Raw genomic sequence first — 21,521 nt, 5'->3', positions numbered from 1 at the left:
GGTCTGTTCACTGGTCCTCCTTCTTTCTCCATGTTCATCAGAATTTATCTCCCTAGATCTCACTCAGTGATTTAGAGTGCCCGCTCTGATACCAATTGAAATTCTGATACTGAGGACAGATGTCGTACAGGATGTCACGACATCCCGCTTCAGAACATGCAGATTATATTTGACAGTATGAACAGATTAAACAAGTAAATAACACAAGAGAATTGTTAACCCAGTTCGGTGCAACGTCACCTACATCTGGGGGCTACCAAGCCAGGGAGGAAATCCACTAAAATAGTGTTAGTTCGAAGATCTAACAGCCACTGTTTACAACCTTCTCACCTAACCACTACCCATGCAACCTCTACCTAAGAGCCACTCTTAGATATGAGAACCCCTCTCACTCCCTCTCAATCACTCTCCCGTGTTTACAAATAAATCAAAGACACACCAGAGATTGCTCTCTGAACAATAGAGATCAACTCTACACACTCAGGTCCAACACTTGATGGTAGGGTAACATCAAGGTGGCTCACAAAACACTCAAGTCCCAAAAACTCACAAAATAACTCTTCAATCTCGGACTTGGTGGAAAACTCGTGCAGCCTTCATGTTTATATAGCATTGTGCGTATCTGGGCTGTAACAACTTGTGCTGGATAAGATCTATCATTCTCCTGAAAAATCTGCACTTAAAGATCTAAAAGATAAAGTTTGATCTTTTAGTTTTTATCTTTAATCTTTAATCCCTGAACGAACTATTCAAGTTTGTAATTCGAACTTTAATTATCTTTTAATTCGTTCCTAAAGATAGATCGCCTAATCTGTTGCTGACTGCACATTAATCTGTTAAAGATATAACAGATTTATGTGTCCAGTATTTTCGGGCAGGATGTCCTGGACATTGTATCCGACATCGTGGATCCTGCAGCTTCAATTCTTCATTTGACATTTTATCTTGCCTTGTGCATTGTGCAGCCCGATCTGATTCCTTGACATAATGTTAGACATCATGTGCAGCAACTCCAGCTTTCCTTCATTGTCTAAGTGCTTATGTTTTAACAAAATTTTAGCCAATCTTTTAAAACTCAGTAAAGCTAAGCACTAACAATCTCCCCCTTTGGCAAATTTTGTCTAAAACATACTTAGACACTTCCTGAGCAGGTACGAGCAGTTATGCAAGTGGGATCAGCAACTTTCATTATCAGAGTAATCAAGCACAGCGGTATCTGTAGTGGCGACAGCAAAATTCTGCAAGTTGCAAGTCGTTTCCAGGATGTCAAGACATCTCACGTGACATCAGCTTTCTGCTCCCCCTGTCTCCATGCTCCTACTGCTGTGAAGCAGTTCACTGCGGCATCTTCTATCAGCTACTAGTTTTAGCTTACATCAATCATCATCAGCAGCAGTAGTATAACTACTACTCCCCCTCAAAATCATAAATCATTAAATCATGCATAATATAATATCCTACTACTCCCCCTTTTTAGACAGAATTTGGCAAAAGTAGAATGCATGAAATTAATGTGCAAATATTACAGACCAATAACTAGTAAAAGTAAAAGCAAAAATAAAGGTCTGATGGTCATGGGGTGGCATCAGAATCATCATCATCTGATTCTGTATCCTCTGCTGCATCTTCTTCTTCCTCAGCTGCTTCTCCATCATCAATGCCACTGTCTGAGAGTCTTTTGATCAGGCGTTCCAGCTCCATTTTCTTCTCTGTGGTGGCTTTGATGGTTGCCTCCAGCACCTTGCATGTGTCCTTGAGTTCAGCAATCAAAGCATCCTTGGACACAGCACCTGAAGCAGCAGCTTTCCCTGATGTCGAGACAATGTCTGGGACATGTGTCCCCTCAAACAGTTTGTAATGCAGGGATAGAGCAGATTCTCTCTTCTTCACAGAGTCAATGTTGTTTAAAATATTGGGATGTTGACTCAACATAATGCCACACAATACAGTTGGGAAGGCAATGGGTAATTTGACAGCAAAAGATTCTGAATGCTTAACAGTTTGATCAAAAATATAGTTTCCAAAATTAAATTTGGACTTGGTTCCAACAACATACAGAAATTTACCCAAACCTGTGGCAACAGTGGAAGTATGATTGGTGGGTACCCAGTTTGCAGTGCCAATCCTATGCAGGATTGCATACTTCACACTTAGCTTCCCTGCAGAAAGCTTCCCTTTCTTTGGCCAATGCTGGACTTGTTTGGCAGTGATTTCCTTGGCAATTTGATGCTCAGAAACAGCAATATCCACCGCTCCTTCAGTTGGTCTGCCCAGGTATTTGTTGATTACAGCAGGGGAGAATCTAATACCTTTTCCTCTGACAAACACTGTCTGATACTCATCACTCTTTCTGTTTGTTATGTCAGAGGGAATGTTGACAATGAATTCCCTGACTAGACTTTCATAACAATCTCCCAACTTGGTGACAGTTTTCAGCAGTCCAGCAGCCTTGATGAGGTCCATGATCTCCTTGCAATCCAAGGCATCTCTTCCCAGTTCTCTTTCTAAAGCAAGTCTGCGTTGATATACAAATTTCCACCTTTCAACATTGCCAATGGAGTGGAATGAAATGTTGTCCAATGGGGCATCAGGGACATTTCCAGGCACCTTTTTCCCTGATTTCTTCACTCTCTTGATGTCGGGAACATCTAGTTCGACATCATCATCAGAATCAGATGAGGAAATTTCTTTCCTCTTCTTGGAAGGGATTGCAACATTGCTCCATCTGGAGGTGGTAGGAGTGATTGGTGTGCTCTTCTTCTGTGCAATAGTTTTGATTCATCCAGACCTAGTGATGGGGGTTTTCCCTTTCTGCTTTGTAATCTTTCTGCAATGCCAGGTGCCAACTGTTTGGCAATGGGTTCCTCATCAGATTCTACTTCTTCTAGGTCAATGAGGTCACCTGGAGCAGGTTCTGGTGCCCTTGGTGCAGGGGTCTCCTCTGTGGCTTGATCCTCTTCCTCTGTTGATTCCTCTTTACTGGATGAAGAGAGGGCTTCAGCATTTGGGGTGGAAGATGTTGGAACATCTTTATCAGCATCAGGGACAGAAGCATTTTTCAAAATGCTACTCACAATGCTGCGGATCTTCTTATCCATCTCCGTGTCTACTTCCCTAGGACTTGTTGCAAGGCTAGGGTTTTCAGAAATTTTCACTCCCTGTTGTCTTTTGGGGACCAGTTTCTCAGGAACAGGGGCTGGACCAGGAATCATTTGTATGGGTTGGATATTGAATTCAGGTTGTTCCTGGTTTGATGGTGCTTTGGTGGATGATGGAGATGATGGTACAGAGGGCGAAACACGGGATGAGGTTTCTTTTGGTGAGGTAGCCATGGAGAAGCAGGGCTTTTGGAGTGGTTTCGTGAATCTCTGAGAGGTGTTGGGGAATGCTGATGAAACCGAGATTACCACGAAAATGTAAGTTTGAATGAGGAATGTAGAGGGACGTGTGAAGCAACGGTCGAATTTGTTTTGGCCCAGCAGTGAACGTGCTATTAACGTTTGAGCACGTTCAGACAGAAGTAATTGCTATAAATCCTCTAGCAGACAAATGCCCAGCTTGCCCCTCAGTTTTTCAAACTGATTTGCATCCAATGCCTTTGTGAAAATATCTGCTACTTGTTCCTCTGTGGCAACATGCTCTAGTTTGATAACTTTATCATCAACAAGATCTCTAATATAGTGATGTCTAATGTCAATGTGCTTGGTTCTGCTGTGTTGAACAGGATTTTTAGAGATATTAATAGCACTCATGTTGTCACAGTACAATGTCATGACATCTTGTTCGACATTGTACTCCTTCAGCATCTGCTTCATCCAAACTAGTTGTGAACAGCTGCTTCCTGCTGCAATATACTCTGCTTCTGCAGTAGATAGGGACACACAGTTCTGCTTCTTGCTGAACCATGAAATAAGATTGTTTCCCAAATAGAAACATCCACCAGAAGTGCCTTTTCTGTCATCTGCACTACCAGCCCAATCAGCATCACAATATCCAACCAGCATTGAATCTGAACAATGACAGTACATAATCCCATAGTCACTGGTGCCATTTACATATTTCAGAATTCTCTTTACTTGATTCAAGTGACTTATCTTGGGATTGGCTTGATATCTTGCACAAACACCTACTGCAAAGGTGATGTCAGGTCTGCTTGCTGTTAAATATAGTAAGCTCCCAATCATGCTTCTGTACAAACTTTGATCAACACTGGTGCCAGCTTCATCCTTTGACAGCTTCAAGTGAGTAGGTGCAGGTGTTCTTTTATGGCTGGCATTTTCCATCCCAAACTTCTTGACAATGTTCTTTGCATACTTGCTTTGTGAGAGGAATATGGAGTCTTCCATCTGCTTCACTTGGAGTCCCAGAAAATAAGTCAGCTCTCCAACAAGACTCATCTCAAATTCAGATTGCATCTGTTGGACAAAATGTCGAAGCATCTCATTCGACATCCCTCCAAACACAATGTCATCAACATATATCTGTGCTATCATCAAGTTTTCAGCATCTTGTTTAACAAAGAGAGTCTTGTCAATTCCTCCCTTCCTATACCCTTGCTGAGTAAGGAACTTTGTTAGCCTTTCATACCAAGCTCTTGGAGCTTGCTTCAAACCATAGAGAGCCTTCTTGAGCTTGTATACATGATCTGGATGAGTTGGATCTGCAAATCCCTTTGGCTGCTCCACATAGACTTCTTCATTCAGGTATCCATTCAGAAACGCGCTCTTCACATCCATCTGATACAGCTTGAATTTGAGGATGCAAGCTACACCAAGTAATAGTCTGATGGACTCAAGTCTAGCAACAGGGGCGAAAGTTTCATCAAAGTCTACACCTTCAATCTGAGTGTAGCCTTGAGCAACAAGTCTGGCCTTGTTTCTGGTTATAACACCTTCTTCATTGGTTTTGTTCTTGAAGATCCACTTGGTGCCAATCACATTAGTTCCCTTGGGTCTAGGAACTAGCTCCCAGACTTCATTCCTTTTGAATTGCTCCAATTCTTCTTGCATAGCATTGATCCAGAACTCATCAGTCAGTGCCTCTTTCACATTCTTTGGCTCAGTTTTGGAGACAAAACATGAATTGGAGACAATCTCAGACTCCCTTGATCTTGTAGTGACTCCTCTGTTTGGATCTCCTATAATTAGCTCCTTGGGGTGCATCTTCTGGATTCTAATGGAAGGACTCTTGTCAGGTTGATTGATGTTTGGTTCATCTGTAGCAGAATCAGAGTTTTCTGCATTTTCTGCATTTTCTGCACTTTTAGCTGTATCTGCTACATTGTCTCCCGATGTTCTGACATCGTCTTCGACATCCTTCTTTCTTGCTGGAGTTAGATCATCAACAACCACATTGATGGATTCCATCACAGTTCTGGTTCTGGAATTGAATACTCTATATGCTCTGCTGTTTGTAGAGTATCCCAAGAATATTCCTGCATCACTCTTGGGATCCATCTTTCTCCTTTGCTCTCTATCTGCCAAAATGTAACATGGACTTCCAAAGATGTGGAAGTGCTTGACAGTTGGCTTCCTCCCTTTCCAGATTTCATACAGTGTGGTTGGAGTCCCTCTTCTAAGTGTGACTCTGTTGTGGATATAGCATGCTGTGTTCATGGCTTCAGCCCAGAGATTATAGGGAAGTTCTTTGGCATGAAGCATGACCCTAGCAGCTTCTTGCAAAGTCCTGTTTTTCCTTTCAACTATGCCATTTTGTTGAGGTGTGATGGCTGCAGAGAACTCATGAGTGATGCCTTCAGATGTGCAGAATTCAGTAAACTTGCTGTTTTCAAACTCTCTGCCATGGTCACTCCTAATTCTCTTGATGACACAGTCTTTTTCTCTTTGTAGTCTTAGACTCAACTCTTTGAATACTTCAAAGGTGTCTGATTTCTCTCTGATAAAGTTGACCCAGGTAAATCTGGAGAAATCATCCACAACAACATAGGCATACCTCTTTCCTCCAAGGCTTTCAACTTGCATAGGCCCCATCAAGTCCATGTGAAGTAGTTCCAGCACCCTGGAAGTGGTCTGATGTTGAAGCTTCTGGTGGGACATCTTGACTTGCTTTCCAATCTGACATTCACCACAGATTCTGCCTTCTTCTATTTTCAGATTGGGAATGCCTCTAACAGCACCTTTGTCAATGATATTCTTCATGCCTCTTAAGTGCAGATGTCCAAATCTTTGATGCCATATTTTGACTTCATCTTCTTTGGAGGATGGACATGTGGAGGAGTAACTGGTTTCTTGAGGTGTCCATAGGTAGCAGTTGTCCTTTGATCTGCTGCCCTTCATTAGAACTTCATTCTTCTCATTTGTCACCAAGCATTCTGACTTTGTGAAGTTTACATTGAATCCTTCATCACACAACTGACTGATGCTGATCAAGTTTGCTGTCAGTCCCTTCACCAGCAGTACTTTGTTCAGACTAGGAAGTCCATCATGGACTAGCTTTCCCATTCCAGTGATCTTTCCTTTAGAGCCATCTCCAAATGTCACATAGCTAGTGGAGCAAGGTTCAATGTTCACCAGGAATTCTTTAACTCCTGTCATGTGTCTGGAACAGCCGCTATCTAGGTACCAATCTTCCTTAGCTGATGCTCTAAGTGAAGTATGAACAACAAGACTAACAATCTTGTGTTTTGGAACCCACATCATCTTCCTTCCGCTGCTGCTACTTTGAGTTCCATGATGTGGATGGCCATGTAGATGATAGCAAAAGGGCTTTATGTGACCATACTTGCCACAGTAGTGACACCTCCACTTCTTTCTTTTGCTCTTTTTCTGCTGCGTTCCATGATGTCGAGACCGATGTTGTGACATCGTGGCTCCAGTGCTGTTTTTGGCAGGAACAAATTCTGTCATGGTTATTCTGCCAGCAAATTTATGATTAAACCCAAGTCCTCTCTGGTTTCCAACATTCTTTCCAAGCTGTAGCACCTCATCAAGCATATCTGAGCCTTTATTCAGCATCTTTATTGATTTTGTCATGTTTTCCAATTTAGAGTTCAGAAAACCAACTTCTCCTTTAAGCTCAGAGATCTCCTCTTCATGTGCCTCCTTCTCAGCCTCCAGATTTGCAATGACCTTCTTCAGTTGTGCTTCTTGCTGAAGAATCTTCTCACTTTTGATGCATAGTTTTCTATAGGATATAGCAAGCTCATCAAAAGTGATTTCAATATCACTTGAATCTTCATCAGATTCAAATCTCCCAGTGAGTGCATTCACATCTCTGTCAGAATCACTTTCTTGTTCACTCTCTGTATCATCAGACCGACATACAGAAAGTCCTTTCCTCTGCTTCTTGAGATGGGTGGGACATTCAGCTTTGATGTGCCCATAGCCTTCACACCCATGGCATTGAATTCCTTTGCTGTGACTGGGCTTTTCATCTGACTTTTTGTGGTATTCACTACCTTTCCTGATGTCGAAAGGGATGTTCCGGACATGTGGTTTCTGCCTCCTGTCCATTCTGTTCAGCACTTTGTTGAACTGTTTTCCAAGGAGCACAACTGCGTTAGTCAGACCTTCATCAGTATCCAGGTCATACTCATCTTCTTCTCCTTCATCATTGGACACGAACGCCAGGTTCTTGCTCTTCTTTTCAGTCTTATCCGAGAGTCCTAGCTCAAAGGTTTGAAGGGAACCAATGAGTTCATCGACTCTCATGTTGCAAATGTCTTGGGCCTCCTCTATTGCAGTGACTTTCATGTCAAATCTCTTAGGCAAAGATCTGAGGATCTTTCTCACCAGCTTTTCATCTGTCATCCTTTCTCCCAAGGCAGTGCAAGCATTGGCAATTTCAAGAATGTTCATGTGGAAGTCATGAATACACTCTTCCTCCTTCATCTTCAGATTTTCGAATTTTGTAGCCAATAGTTGCAATCTGGACATCTTCACTTTGGAGGTTCCTTCATGAGTGGTTTTCAGGATCTCCCATGCATCCTTGGCCACTGTGCATGTGTTGATCAGTCTGAAGATATTCTTGTCAACTCCATTGAATAGGGCATTCAAGGCTTTGGAGTTTCCAAGTGCCAATTCGTCTTCTTCTTTTGTCCAGTCTTCTTCTGGCTTCAATTCATTAGTGGGCTTTCCTTCTGTGTCCAACATCTTGGGATGTTCCCAGCCTTTGATGACAGCTTTCCAGGTTCTGCTATCCAGTGATTTGAGGAAGGCCACCATCCTTGCTTTCCAGTATTCATAGTTGGTTCCATCCAGAATTGGTGGTCTGTTCACTGGTCCTCCTTCTTTCTCCATGTTCATCAGAATTTATCTCCCTAGATCTCACTCAGTGATTTAGAGTGCCCGCTCTGATACCAATTGAAATTCTGATACTGAGGACAGATGTCGTACAGGATGTCACGACATCCCGCTTCAGAACATGCAGATTATATTTGACAGTATGAACAGATTAAACAAGTAAATAACACAAGAGAATTGTTAACCCAGTTCGGTGCAACGTCACCTACATCTGGGGGCTACCAAGCCAGGGAGGAAATCCACTAAAATAGTGTTAGTTCGAAGATCTAACAGCCACTGTTTACAACCTTCTCACCTAACCACTACCCATGCAACCTCTACCTAAGAGCCACTCTTAGATATGAGAACCCCTCTCACTCCCTCTCAATCACTCTCCCGTGTTTACAAATAAATCAAAGACACACCAGAGATTGCTCTCTGAACAATAGAGATCAACTCTACACACTCAGGTCCAACACTTGATGGTAGGGTAACATCAAGGTGGCTCACAAAACACTCAAGTCCCAAAAACTCACAAAATAACTCTTCAATCTCGGACTTGGTGGAAAAATCGTGCAGCCTTCATGTTTATATAGCATTGTGCGTATCTGGGCTGTAACAACTTGTGCTGGATAAGATCTATCATTCTCCTGAAAAATCTGCACTTAAAGATCTAAAAGATAAAGTTTGATCTTTTAGTTTTTATCTTTAATCTTTAATCCCTGAACGAACTATTCAAGTTTGTAATTCGAACTTTAATTATCTTTTAATTCGTTCCTAAAGATAGATCGCCTAATCTGTTGCTGACTGCACATTAATCTGTTAAAGATATAACAGATTTATGTGTCCAGTATTTTCGGGCAGGATGTCCTGGACATTGTATCCGACATCGTGGATCCTGCAGCTTCAATTCTTCATTTGACATTTTATCTTGCCTTGTGCATTGTGCAGCCCGATCTGATTCCTTGACATAATGTTAGACATCATGTGCAGCAACTCCAGCTTTCCTTCATTGTCTAAGTGCTTATGTTTTAACAAAATTTTAGCCAATCTTTTAAAACTCAGTAAAGCTAAGCACTAACAAGCTTCACTAAGGTCCTTCAATGGTGATTTTCAGCCATGGAGTTGCAGCGCAAGATAAAGGAGAAGAGGTGAGAGGAGGCGACATCCACTAGAGAATAAGCCATGGAAGGAGAAACTTCACCACCAAGAGAGTGCCTTGGATAAGAAGCTTAGAGATGAAACTTCAATGGAAGAAGAGAATGAGAGAGAGGGGGGCATGGAAATTGAAGGAGAAGGAGAGAAGTTGAACTTTGAAGTGAGTCTCACAAGTTTCTCATTCATCAAAGTTACCACAAGAGTTAACACATGCTTCTATTTATAGCCTAGGTAGCTCCCTTGAGAAGCTAGTGTTACACCCCTCTAATAGCTAAAAAGGAAGAAAGCTTCCTTGAGAAGCTTCCTTGGGGAGCAAGTGTTACACCCCTCCAATAGCTAAGTTCACCCCATGCCAAAATACATGAAAGAAGAAAGCTTCCTTGAGCAACTTCCTTCAGAAGCTTCCTTGGGGCGCAAGTGTTACACCCCTCCAATAGTTAAGCTAACCCTCATGGCAAAATACATGAAGGAAGAAAGCTTCCTTGAGAAGCTTCCTTGGGGAGCAAGTGTTACACCCCTCCAATAGTTAAGCTCACCCCCATGGGAACACATACCCCTCTAATAGCTAAGCTCACCCCCCCCCCAAAAAAAAATACATGAAAATACAAAAAAAAAGTCTCTACTACAAAAGACTACTCAAAATGCCCTGCAATATAAGGCTAAAACTCTATACTACTAGGGTACCCTTAACTTGTATGGTAGGATGCCCTTAATTTGTAGGGTACCTGTCGCAACCTACCCTTCGGCAGGAGGGCGACGCGAGACTCACGGGTGTGTCTTCCAAGAAAGGAAAATGTGCGGAGTCGCCACCAACGTTTATTCGAGGAAAACGTCGGAAAAACCGGAAAAGACGTGGTCTACGAACTTTAAGTGTGAAAGGTTTGGGAGTTGTATTTACGCACGGGGAATGTATTAGCACCCCATGCGTCCGTCACAAGGGACGACAGCCTTTAATCAAGTGTGCAAATATGACTTCAATTTGTTTTATCTTCCCTTTTTTACGCTTTGTATGTCTTTTTATGCCTTTTTTACGCTTTGTATATCTTTTTATGCCTTTTATACTTTTTATCTTTTTGTGGCCGACAAGGGTGTTTCCCTTGCTCCTACGTATTCCTCAATTGTGATAAGAAAATCATACCTACGTAGTTCTTTGTGAACTAAACGTTGGTTAAGTTGTTTTTATCCTTTTTTTGCAAGATATATTTTGATTGAACAAAAAAGGTCATTTTAAGGCGTTGGACCATTAAACAATCTTTCGATTCTTTTAAAAGGAGAGAAAACATTAAGGCATTGGACCATTAATGATCTCTTGGTTTTTTGAAAGAGATGACAAAGCTACATATTGATTTTAGGCTTTTAAAAGTCCATGTTTAACCAATAAAAGTGAAGAGGACCATTTCAAGGCGTTGGACCTTTAAAAATGGTTTTTAGGTGATGACAAAAGCTTGATTTGTGAGTTGATTTTAGCCTTAGTTTCACTTTGGTTATTTTTCAATTCGATTAAGAAAGAAAATCCCAAAGAAAAACGTCCGATTGATTTTTTTTAATTATTTTATTTAAAGATATTTTTTTATTATTATATCATTATTTTGCCTCTTTTCGGTTTTAAACGTGGTTATGGCGTGAAAGATCGATCGAATTTTATTCTAAAAGAAATTAAAAGATGTTACAACTCAAATGATCGGTGGAAATTTATTTTATTTTTTGATTAGGCGAGAAAACGACTTAAATGAATGACTAAAGCACGTCAAGAGGGGGTATGGAAAGCAAACGAAATAAAAATAAAAGCATGCAAAACAAGTGGGGACCACTAAGGGCACATAGAATGAATTGAAAGGTTCGATTTCGGGAACTTACCGGTTGAAGACCGAAGAACGACGAAGAACGATGAAGAACAATGGAAAATCTTCACAAAATCGCCCACGGAAACATCTCGGAAGCGTTACGGAAGCGCCTCGGCTTGGATTTTCTTCACGGAAACAATTGTTCTCACTAATTTTAAGTGAATCTCAGATACCAGGAGGGTTGAACGAATTTGCTCTGCTATACTTCCCTTATTTATAGGGGAAAAGAGGGAGGTGGTTGCCGCCCAGCTCGCCCAGGCGAGTTGGATTGCTTCCACCAGAAGGCACCGCCTTCTGTTGGAACATCCTGGAAGGCCCAAGTGGGCCTGATTGCTATTTTCACACCCTTGTTTACTAGATACACCCCCTTTGCCTTTTTTTGCTGATTCTTTTTCCATAACATTACGGAACTTCACAAATTACGTAACGATACTTGTTTTATTTCCGAAATGTCACGAAACTTTATGGATTACGCAATCATCCCCTCTTTGGCTTCTAGAATATTATGGAACTTTACAGATTGCGCAATAATGCTTCCTTTCGACTCCCGGCATGTCATGGAACTTCGCGGATTGCCTAACGATGGGTGTCAAGTTCCTCGAAGCGGTCATGCGAAGGTCGCATCCCAACAAATAGATGGTCCCCGGACGAAATTGGGGTATGACAGTACCCTACAAACCTAAAATTGGCCAAAATACAAGGCCCAAAAGAAGAAAAACCTATTCTAATATTTACATAGATAAGTGGGCTCATACTTAGCCCATGGGCCCAAATTCTACCCTACAGCTCATGAGAACCCTAGGGCCTTCTCCTACATCCCTGACCCAATCTTCTTGGAGTCTTCTATCTGATGCCCTTGGAGGTAGGATTGCATTAGGATGCCCTTGCTACAACAAAACAACCCCTACGGCCATAGAGGAAGCATTTGTATCCAAATCAAAGGGAATATTGAACTAAGGGAGTTGAAGCACAGAAGCACTAGTCATGGCTTTTTTGAGTTGTAAAAAAGTAGACTTTGTTGCCAGTGTCCATGTAAACGTGGGTTCTTTTAACAACTCTTTGAGAGGTGTGGCGAGATGAACGTATTTCCAATAAATCACAAATCACCTGCAATGTTACCAGCTAATCCTAGTTTGAATTTTTTTTCCTGATCCGATTTAACTCCCTCGCTAGAAATGATATGGCCCAAATATGAAACTGAGGCCACTGCAAAAACGCATTTCACCATCTTAACAATGAACTTGTGCTCCTGCAATGAATTAAAAATGACTACTAGGTGTTGTAAATGATCAGAAATGTTAGTATTGTAAATCAACATATCATTAAAAAACAACAACACAAATCGCCTTAAATAAGGGTGCAAAAAATCATTCATGGTGGCTTGGAATGTTGCCAAAGCATTAGTGAGACCGAATGACATCACAAGGAACTCATAGTGCCTAATTATGAGTATGAAAAGTTGTTTTGTGTGTTTCTTTTGGCACTACGCAAATTTGGTGATAACCCAACCGTAAATCAATTATAGAAAAAATGGTTTCCCTCTGTAACTTATCCAATAATTCATCAAGTGTTGGAATAAGAAATTGATCTCGGATTGTGATGGCATTGAGAGCTCTATAATTCGTACAAAAGCACCAAGTTCCATCTTTTTTAGCAAATCAACAGCACTGGGGAAGAAAAAGGATTGTGACTTTGCACAATCAATCTTTCATTCAACATCTCCGAAATGATTTTTGTCATTGCCTCCTTTTGAATGTGAGGGTAACGGTATGATTTTACATTCATTGGTTTGGAATTGGGTAAAAGAGGAATTTGGTGGTTATGGGATTGAAGGGGGGGTGGGGTAAGCCTTGGGATTGATAAAATATGGATGAGAAGTCCTGGAGTAAAGGTTGGACTGTGGTAGGAAACATGGAAAGTTCAAGGTTGGTTTTGGGTAAAGGGTATGGGACCAAGCTTGTGGGTGGGTCCTACTCTGAAAAGGAAATAAGATGCAAGGAGACCAAAATGAATTTTTAAAAAGTTAGATGCCTAACTGAACCAAGAAAATAAGATAAGAAACCAAATAGGTCATTTGACCTATTATTTTTGTGTCTATCTCTTTCAATCACTTCATTTATTACACCTCAAATTTTTCTCTCTTTCTCTGTCTTAGTTGTACAAATGTGGCATAATTTGTTGTTATAATTTGTTATACAAGTAATACTTCTCTTGGATAAAATCTAGGCTAAATTATAACTTTGGAGAGATCAAAATTAAAGATTGAACTAGTGATCAATTCAGATTGATGCTTTTATTACTTGATTGGATTGAATTCATAAATTAAATATTTTGTTCTTTTAGGCGTAGTTTTAAAATTTGAACTAGTGATCAATTCAGTTAAAATATTAAGTCATTGAGTTAATGGTCAAATCAGTGGGTTACTAATTTACCTCCATAACCCAATCAATATTAAAAAAATTAAAAAAAATTATATCCTACCTTGAAAAAAAAAACTAAACTCAAAATTAATACAATTTCACTCTTAAGATGATTAGTTTAATAATGATTAGTATTATTATTTTGTTTATCATATTATATATTTTGCTTTATTTAATTTATTATTACTATAATTATTTAATTTATTATATTATATGTCATGCTTTTAATAATTTATTTTATTATTATTATTATTACTATTAATATTTAACTTATTATATTTCATTTTTATTTATTTTATTATATTGTATGTTTTAATTTATTTTTTTAAAGCAAGAGAAGATAAACTAAAGTTAATAGTCAACTGTAGTGAAGCCCAATAAACCAATTAAAAAATAAACAAGTTGATATTCTCAGTATCTTTTTTAAAAAAAGTAATATGAATTGACAAAAGAGTCCATTTGCACATTTTTCTCACCCCATCTTCCCTCTTCCCCTTCTACTCATCACCATTTTCCCTTCTCCCTTCCCCGACATTTTTTTCTGTTTTTTTTATACACAATGAAAGTACATTTTTGTTGCATTTTGGATTGAGAATCACAACGAAATTATACTTATATTGTTTTTTTTGGGGGGGTTTTGGAAAACACCACAATCAAAATATGATTTCAGGTTGTGATTTTCAACCCATAACACAATAGAATCACAATTCCATTGTGTTATTTTTTAAGTTTTGAAAAACAATACAATCACAATATGATTTCGTTATGTTTTTGAATGAACAACACAACAAAATCGTACTTTTGTTGTGTTAATCAACACAACAGAATCATGATTTCAATATACATTGGGGATGAAAGTAAAATTACAAAATGGAATCATGATTCTAGTGTGTTATTTGGGGGTGGAATCAAATAATACAATGAAATCATGATTTTGTTGTACTATCTGGGGGGATGAAAAATTACATAATGGAATTGTGTTTCCATTGTACAATTGGGGCTGAAAAAAATACACGGCAGAAATATAATCTTGTTATGCACTTATACAATAAAAACATACTTTAGTTATGTATTTTTTTTTCATCCCCCAACTGCACAATGAAAATACGATTTCATTGTGCAATTATTCAAGGGACAGTTTTGGAATATGAATAAAATACAGCCATGTGGATAGTGTCATCAACAAAAGTTGTAGTGCCAATAACAATACCCAAAAGAGAAAAGAAACAATGAAAAACGTAAGGCCCAAATAGCCCATTTTTACTAAAACCTAATTTCAGCAGCATTAGTTATGTAGGTGCTTTCGTTTAGTGCTGTGTCGTTCCCATTTAGAGAAAGTGAAACAGAGTTGGGTCGCGGCTGTCATTGAAACTGAAATATTTCCGCATGAAAGTGGCAAGGAGGAGTGGTAAATCTGTCCATCGACAGGTCGAACACTTCCAGCAATGACAACGATGGTTTGAGGTCGACGATGCCGGTGGAACGAAGGTGGTCTGAGGTTGACGGTGCCGTTGGAGTTTGAGAGATAAAGACCTCCTTCTTTCGTGTTTTCTCTTCTCTCGCATCTCCCTACTTATTTTTTTTCTTATTTGCTTATTAATAAATATTATGGCTGTAAAAAAAAAAACTTGTACCAGCATATTTACTAGTTTTACACTTAAAATTAAAATTATTTTTTTTCAATCAATAATAATAAGAAAATGTAATAAAAAAGTCTATCACCAAAAAGTTTCTATAAATTATAGGATATCAATTATTAAAAGACAAGGACGTGTAATATATATATAATCATAGTGATATATAATCATAGTAATATATTAAAGGAGGGGGAGGGGGGTAAGGCCCATGCCTGTCCCCCCTTGTATCCGTCTCTGAATATATATAATCATAGTGATATAGTATTTTTTTATGTTTATGAATGAGGTTGGGATCTAATTTCTTATGCACCTGCACTAATTTTTACCATTAGAGTAATTACAGAGGATGTGATATCCTATTTCCGTTCCTATATCTAAGAAAAATATCTAATTCATCAAAACTAATAAAAATGATTAAATTGGTTAATTTTAATCAACAATGTCAATTTTGATTTTTTTTCAAAACTATTTATGACATTAAACAATTTAAGTGATAAGTTTTTTTATTATTATTATAAAAGACAATTTTTCTTACCAATAAGTATATCTTATATTATCAATAGTCCAATAAATACATCCACATTCATGAGAAATGAGTGATTCTTCTTAATGCATGAAACATCCATAATGTGCCACATAGAATTTGAAAGCTATTAGAAGGAAAACAAAACTTTTGACGGCAAGGGAAAGAACGAAAAATAAAATTTAAAAAATGAAACTTTATTTTTAATTTATGGCAAAATCGCAAAATATTTTAGTGATTTTACATATGTTTTGAAGTGATTTTAAAGAAGAGAAGTGTTAGCAACACATTCTCTAATACATTTCTCTTAACACACATTCTCTCATGAAAACTATAAAATCGGGAACAAGAGTCATTAAATGAGAGGTGTGATCCATAAAATTTGTGATTTTCAATAAATTTCAACCAATAATAAAAAATGTATGCAAAAGAGCATGTTAAAAGTTGTGTTGCCAAGATTTTTCTTTAAAGAATCTAGATATAACAAATTAGGTGACTTTAGACAATGAGGAGTGAAAGAGTTAAAAAATTACAACCATAGAAATTAAAATGGGTTGTGTTAAACTATAGGATCTGAAAATGAAAATTTGTTGTAACTATAAGTACCGAAAAGGGTAATTAAACATTTATAGTCATTAAAAACTACCAAAATCTTTTGGCAGTTTTACAACATCTGTTTCAATATTTTTGCAGTTTAAAATTAAATTAATGTGTCCAAGGAACCATAAGGGGGCAAGAGTAAGATTTAATCAGCGGGGAAGAATCATATTCCAATCAGAGAAAATTCCAGCCTTTTTCCAAGGTCGTTTCAATAGCTAAGATAGCAACCATTACCTCAGCATACAAAGCAGATTGAAACCCAAGGTAACCGGAAAATGCACCAAGGAAATTGGCATATGTCTATGAAGAAACCTCCACTTCCAGTTATGTTCAAACTACCCTCGCAGTTCCATCCGTGTTACATTTTATACAAGGAGCCGGCAGAAGCAGCCAAGAGACTTGCTTACACAAAATTGCTCTCCTTGGGTGACTGACAACCGATAATTTCTTAAAAATAAGAAAGTCATGGATGAAGTTGGACATGCTACCTTTGAAAAGAGAGTATGTGAGGTGATTACTAGCCAAAACGTTACTTAGAACAGAATTAAAAGACATAGTGTGGTTTTCAAACTTGATTCTATTCCTGCTGATCCAAAAATAAGGTGTACTTATAGGGATGAAAAGAAAAAGTTGTTGTAACTATAGGGATAAAAAAAATAATTAAACCTACATTCTATTGCAATTGTTTATGCACACTTGTTTAATCCCTTGTTCATTTTTTCGTCTACGGGGTAGAACAATTAAGCCAAATATTTTCACTCTGGATTTTGCCAAATGAAGGAAATTTGCATATATGTGCTTGCATATTAATATTATTATCCCTTTAATTTTAGGATATACCATAATGTATATGAACAAAAGAAAAGGAGAAACATTATGGCGGCAACTAACGACCACCATCAAGACATTGAAGAAAAATTAAGTGCATGTGCATTCATAATATGATTTTTTTCTTTCTCTTATCTCTCTCTTTATTACATAAATAATTGCTTTTTCCTTTAAAAAGTTTTTTCATAAAATTGAAAAAATATTAATTACTTTTGTAAAATAAGTTGTATCATCCACTAAATTTACATTGACTAATGGCAAGATGTTCACCTCTCTAGGTTCTCTAACTTTCTAATTTCCCCACCAGAAGAACCCGTATCAGTTAAAAGTGCATAAGCCTAAGAGTCAATTAAGTTATTTTCTCCTCTATTTTGGCAATATTGTCGCATAATCTCATATTTCTTATCATCCAATACCTCTCTTGTGTCTGACACCACTTCTTGAATAATCGTTCTACCTTCACGCATGCTTACCACTGACGACATGGTTGGCCTGAGTGCTGGAGAGACTTTGGTGCATAAAAGAGCTACATTGATCATCACCATTGCCTCCTTTATGTTGAAGTCTCGATGCAATCCTACCCCCAAGGACATTGGATAGAAGACTCCAAGAAGATTGGACCAGAGATCCAAGAGAAGGCCCTAGGGTTCTTATGAGCCTTAGGGTAGATTTTGGGCCTATGGGCTAAGTATGAGCTCACTTATCTTTGTTCATATTAGATTATGATTTCATTATTTTTGGGTCTTGTATTTAGGGATCCATAGTGTAGGGAGGATATCCTAGTAATCTAGGATTTTCCAGCCCTTGTATTTTAGGGCACCTAAACTACCTTTTGTATTATGGGTAGTTTTGTAATTTTACATACATTAAGTGCACTATTTGATGTGTGTTGGGAGAGAAATTTAATTGAATTGGGAAAAGCCCAATCCAAATAAATTTAGGACTAACCTAAGGGGAAGGTGAGCATTTGCTTGCTATACCACATTGTCACATCATATAGTCACACTTTGTGCACGCCCTTCATGTTTTATATGCCTCATGACACCTAAGCACACTTAGTGGAGAATCTTGGATTTGATCTTGGATTAGTGGGCTGAACAATATCTGAAATTCACTAATCATAATTAGTGAAATTTTGGCTCCACAAATTCAAATTCAAATTCAAGTGAAATTTGAATAGAAATTCAAATTTTCCTTCAATTTTGTGTGATACTTAGGCTATAAATAGAGGTCTTGTGTGTGCATTTGGTAACTTTGATCATTTGAGAAATTAGACTTCAAAGTTCAGACCTCATACTCCCTCTTCTCTCTCTCCCTCCACTCATCTTCTCCTACCTTCAAGCTCTTATTCATGGCTTCCTATGGTGGTGAGTTTGTTCTTGACTCATCTTCTCCTTGAAGTGGCGTCTCCAATCACCTTTCCTCCTTCTCCATTCCGCTGTCATTGATCTTCAAGAAGCAAAAGACTCCATTGATGAAGAATATCCAAGGCCTACATCACCTTTCCTCCTTCTCCATTCTGCTAGCATTGATCTTCAAGAAGCAAAGGAATCCATTGATGAAGAAGATCCAAGGCCTACAAGCTCTACATGGAGCTACATTATGTGGTATTAGAGCATCTTCATCTAGGTGATGCTCTTTTGCTTCCTCTATCTTTTTGTTCGCTCAATTCACTTTAATTCCTTGTTCTTCATCTTCTTCTCCATGTGTGATGTAAGCTCCATTGGAGCTTGTAGGCCTAGGATCTTCTTCATCAATGGATTCCTTTGCTTCTTGGAAGATGAATGGCAACGGAATGGAGAAGGAAGAGAGAGAGGAGATGCCACTTCAAGGAGAAGATGAGCTAGAAGAAGCTGACCACCATAGGAGGCCATGAAGAAGAGCTTGAAGGAAGAAGAAGATGAATGAAGGGAGAGGAAGAGAAGAACACGAAATTTTATGCTCTGAAAGAGCTCTAAAATCTGAATTTTAATTTTCAAATGATCAAAGTTGAAAAAATGCACACACATGACCTCTATTTATAGCCTACGTGTCACACAAAATTGGAGGGAAATTTGAATTTCTATTCAAATTTCACTTGAATTTGAAATTGAATTTATGGAGCCAAATTTTGGAGCCAAAATTTCACTAATTATGATTAGTGAATTTTAGCTATGGTTTAGTCCACTAATCCAAGATCAAGTCCAAGATTCTCGACTAAGTGTGCTTAGGTGTCATGAGACATGTAAAGCATGAAGGACATGCACAAAATGTGACTATATGATGTGGCAATGGGGTGTAGCAAGCAAATGCTCACCTCCCCTCTAAAATTTAATTGGATTGGGCTTCTCCCAATTCAATTAAATTTATTTCTCAACACACACATCAAATATTCACTTAATGCATGTGAAATTACCAAACTACCCCTAATACAAAAACTAGTCTAGGTGCCCTAAAATACAAGGGCTGAAAAATCCTACATTTCTAGGGTACCCTACCTACATTATGGAGCCCTAAATACAAGGCCCAAAAATAATGAAATCCTAATCTAATATGTACAAAGATAAGTGGGCTCATACTTAGCCCATGGGCCCAAAATCTGTAGAAGCAAAGACTTTGATGTTTTGATGATGCCAAAGGATCATGCGCTTCTCAAGTTTAATTCAAGAGGATCATACGCTTCTCAAGGTTAATTCAAGACAAGAATCCAAGAAATTCAAGATATATGATCAAGATAATCTCTAGAGACTTAGGAAGGGAATTTGAAGTTGAAACAACAAGAGGTTTGGTCAAAGAATTTAAGCTAAAATGTTTTTACAAAAGATTTACTCTCTGGTAATCATTTACCAAAGGATGTAATCGATTACGAGTGGTCAAAATACTTCTTGAAATGCTTTTAAAATTATTTTGAATACTTTTGAAAGCATGTAATCGATTACATGAGTATTGTAATCAATTACCAGCAGTTGAAACTATTTATAATAGCTATTAGAAATTTGAATTCAAATTTTACACCCAGTAATCGATTACACATGGATGGTAATCGATTACCGGCAGTTATTGAACGTTTTAATTCAAATTTAAAGCCTGTAATCGATTACACAAGTCTTGTAATCGATTACCAGAGGAGATTTTCAAAATATTTTGCAAGAATCACATCTGTTCAAATGGTTTTTGAATGGCCATCAAAGGTCTATTTATATGTGACTTGGAACACGAATTTGCTTAGAGCTTTTCTGAACAAAAAGTCTTATCCTCTCAAAAGAAAAATTGTCTTATCCTCTAAAACATTCCTTGGCTAAAACACTTGCAATTCAATAAGGAATTATTTGAATGCTTCATTGTTGAATCTATCTCTTTCAAGAGAGATTTCTTCTTCTCTTCTTCTTACTTTTGAAAAGGGATTAAGAGACCGAGGATCTCTTGTTGTAAAGCAATCTGAACACAAAGGAAGGGATGTCCTTGTGTGGTTCAGAACTTGTAAAGGGTTTTTACAAGATAGTGAAAATCTCAAGCGGGTTGCTTGGGGACTGGACGTAGGCACAAGGGTAAGGCCGAACTAGTATAAAACTGAGTTTGCACTTTCTCTTCCCTTAAACTCTTTTATTTATTGTTGCTTTACATTTACATTCAGATTAGTTATTTTGAATCATCTTTTAGAAATCTATCTTTAAGGGAACTTGGAACTTGCATTAAAATCAAAGTAGAATTTTAATTGGGGAAATAGTTTGTAATATCTTAATTCAACCCCCCTTCTTAAGATATCTGAGGCCACTTGTCTAACAAGTGGTATCAGAGATTCATTCTTGTATAAAGTTTAGAAGCTTCAAGAATAGTGGCCTCAGGAAACTTCTTATTCCCAGAAGGAAATTCAATAAATAGGCCTCCTATTTTTAATGGAGATGGTTACTACTACTGGAAAACCTGAATGCAAATCTTCATTGAGGCAATAGACTTAAACATTTGGGAAGCCATATAAGTAGGACCTTATGTACCCATCATGGTGGCTGGAAATGCAACAATAGAAAAACCTAGAGAAGAGTGGATTGAAGATGAAAGAAGATTAGTGCAGTACAATTTAAAGGCTAAAAACATCATTACTTTTGCTCTAGGAATGGATGAATATTTCAGGGTTTCAAATTGTAAGAGTGCTAAGGATATGTGGGACACTTTACAAGTCACACATGAGGGAACAACTGATGTCAAACGATCTAGGAATAATACTCTAACTCATGAGTATGAATTATTTAGGATGAAGACAAATGAAAGTATACAAGATATGCAGAAAAAGA

The 21,521-nt window shown here is 38.1% G+C and overlaps 1 pseudogene; it reads right to left on the bottom strand.

Moving 5' to 3' along the window:
• Window positions 1–9,195: 9,195 nt before the first annotated feature.
• LOC114386068 overlaps window positions 9,196–21,521 on the bottom strand; it is a 138,572-nt pseudogene continuing 126,246 nt past the window's right edge.

Source organism: Glycine soja, chromosome 15, assembly GCF_004193775.1.
Source record: "Glycine soja cultivar W05 chromosome 15, ASM419377v2, whole genome shotgun sequence".
NCBI classification, from domain to species: domain Eukaryota; kingdom Viridiplantae; phylum Streptophyta; class Magnoliopsida; order Fabales; family Fabaceae; genus Glycine; species Glycine soja.
Note: the sequence above shows the minus strand (reverse complement) of the source record. Positions and strands in the feature narration are given on the sequence as shown.